The sequence below is a fragment of the Capsicum annuum genome, chromosome 3 (genome assembly GCF_002878395.1).
Source record: "Capsicum annuum cultivar UCD-10X-F1 chromosome 3, UCD10Xv1.1, whole genome shotgun sequence".
Classification (NCBI taxonomy): domain Eukaryota; kingdom Viridiplantae; phylum Streptophyta; class Magnoliopsida; order Solanales; family Solanaceae; genus Capsicum; species Capsicum annuum.
The window spans coordinates 138,542,541-138,544,923 of record NC_061113.1 but is presented as its reverse complement, the minus strand read 5'-3'; positions in this window follow the sequence as shown (position 1 = coordinate 138,544,923).

Genomic DNA, 2,383 nt, shown 5'->3' with positions numbered 1-2,383 from the left:
GGGGCGGGGGGGGGGGGGGGGGGGGGGTAGTGGAGGGAGTGCGGGTAGTGACGGCAGGCTGAGGGTTGGGTCTTGAAATATAGGGACCCTTCAGGGTAAGTCCATAGAGCTTGTGAAGACCCTTGAGAAGAGGAGGATCAACATTGCGTGTGTTCAAGAGACCAAGTGGGTAGGGTCTAAGGCTAGGGATGTGGATGGTTACAAGCTGTGGTACTCTGGGAGCGAGAGGCGTAGGAATGGAGTTGGCATCTTAGTAGATGAAGAGCTTAGAGGTCAGGTAGTAGAGGTGAAGAGGATCAATGATAGGTTGATGACTATTAAGTTGGTCATTCGGGGATTTACCCTGAACGTGTGTAGTGCCTATGCGCCGCAAGTGGGATCGGAGGGGAGGAGAAGATGCGGTTTTGGGAGGCTTTGGAGGAGGTGGTAAGAGGCGTGCCTAGCTCGGAGAAGATTGTTGTAGCAGGAGATTTCAACGGGCACATCGGGGCGCTACCGGGAGGCTTTGGTGATGTGCATGGTGGTTTTGGTTTTGGGGAGAGAAATGAAGAGGGGGCTACCCTATTGGAGTTTGCGAGGTCCTTTGGGCTAGTGGTGGTGAACTCGGGCTTCCCGAAGAAAGACGAGCACCTGATCACCTTTCGAAGCGCGATAGCCAGGACCCAGATTGACTTTTTGTTGCTTAGGAAAGGGGATAGGGCGTGGTGTAAGGACTGTAAGGTCATCCCGAGTGAGAATCTTTCGACCCAGCATAGGCTCTTGGTTATGGATTTGGGTATAAAGAAGAATAGAAAGAGGAGGAGTAGGGAGTGTAGACCTAGAATTAAGTGGGGCGGCCTGACGCCACTGAATGCGTGGGAGATAGGGGAGAAGTTGGCGGGAATGGGGGTGTGAGAGTGTAGGGGAGACGTGGATAGTATATGGGATAGGGCGGCTAGGTGCATCAGGGAGAATGCAAGTGAGGTGTTGGGGGTTTCTAGGGGCCAGGCCGAGCACCATCAGGGGGATTGGTGGTGGAATGAAGAGGTGGAGAAGAAAGTGGGGACCAAGAAAGGGGCGTATGCCAAGTTGGTGGAGAGTAAGGACGAAAAGAAGAAGTGGGTAAACAGGAAAGAGTACAAGCTAGCGAGGAAGGAGGCTAAGTCAGCAGTCACGGCAGCTAAGACGGCCGCCTTTGAGAGCTTGTATGCAGGGTTACAGGGGAAGGGAGGGGAGAAAAAGTTATTTAGACTCGCTAAGGCTAGGGAGAGGAAGGTCGTGACCTCGATCAGGTGAGGTGCATTAAGGGGGAGGACGGTAGAGTGTTGGTGGAGGACGGCCACATTAAGAATAGATGGCAGTCGTACTTTCATAGACTCTTGAATGACGAAGGGGATAGAGCTATTGTGTTAGGGGAACTGGAGCACTCAGAGGAGTGTCGGGATTTTAGCTATTGTAGACGTTTTAAGGCAGAAGAGGTTAGACAGGCTGTTCGCAGAATGCGAAGGGGTAGGGCGACGGGGCCGGATGAGATACCGGTGGAGTTTTGGAAGTTCGTTGGAGAGGCTGGTGTTAGGTGGTTGACTGGATTGTTTAATGAAATCTTCAAGACGGCAAAGATGCCCGAGGCTTAGAGGTGGAGCACCATGATACCTCTCTATAAGAATAAGGGGGACATCCAGAGTTGCAATAACTATAGGGGGATTAAGTTATTGAGTCACTCTATGAAGATCTGGGAGAGAGTGGTCGAGGTGAGGCTGAGACGGATAGTGTCTATTTCAGAAAACCAGTTTGGATTTATGCCTGGCCGCTCGACGACAGAGGCAATTCACCTGGTACGGAGGTTGGTGGAACAGTATAGGGAGAGGAAAAAGGACCTGCACATGGTGTTTATCGACCTGGAGAAGGCCTACGACAAAGTCCCCAGGGAGGTGCTTTGGAGATGCTTGGAGGTGAGTGGAGTACCGCTGGCATATATCAGAGCAATCAAGGATATATATGATGGAGCGAAAACTAAGGTGAGGACGGCGGGAGGAGACTCAGAGCATTTCACTGTCCGGATAGGGTTGCATCAGGGATCTACTCTTAGTCCCTTTTTGTTTGCATTGGTGATGGATGTGTTGACGCGGCGTATTCATGGGGAGGTGCCGTGGTGTATGCTTTTTGCAGACGATGTAGTTCTGATAGATGAGACTCGAGGGGGTGTGAGTGACAAATTAGAGGTGTGGAGGCAAACCCTTGAGTCTAAAGGGTTCAGGGTGCGCAGAAGCAAGACAGAGTATGTGGAATGCAAGTTTAATGACGTGAGGTGGGAGAATGATGTAGTAGTGAAGTTGGAATCACAGGAGGTAGGTAAGAGGGAGAGTTTCAAGTATCTCGGGTCCGTGATCCAGAGTAACGGTGA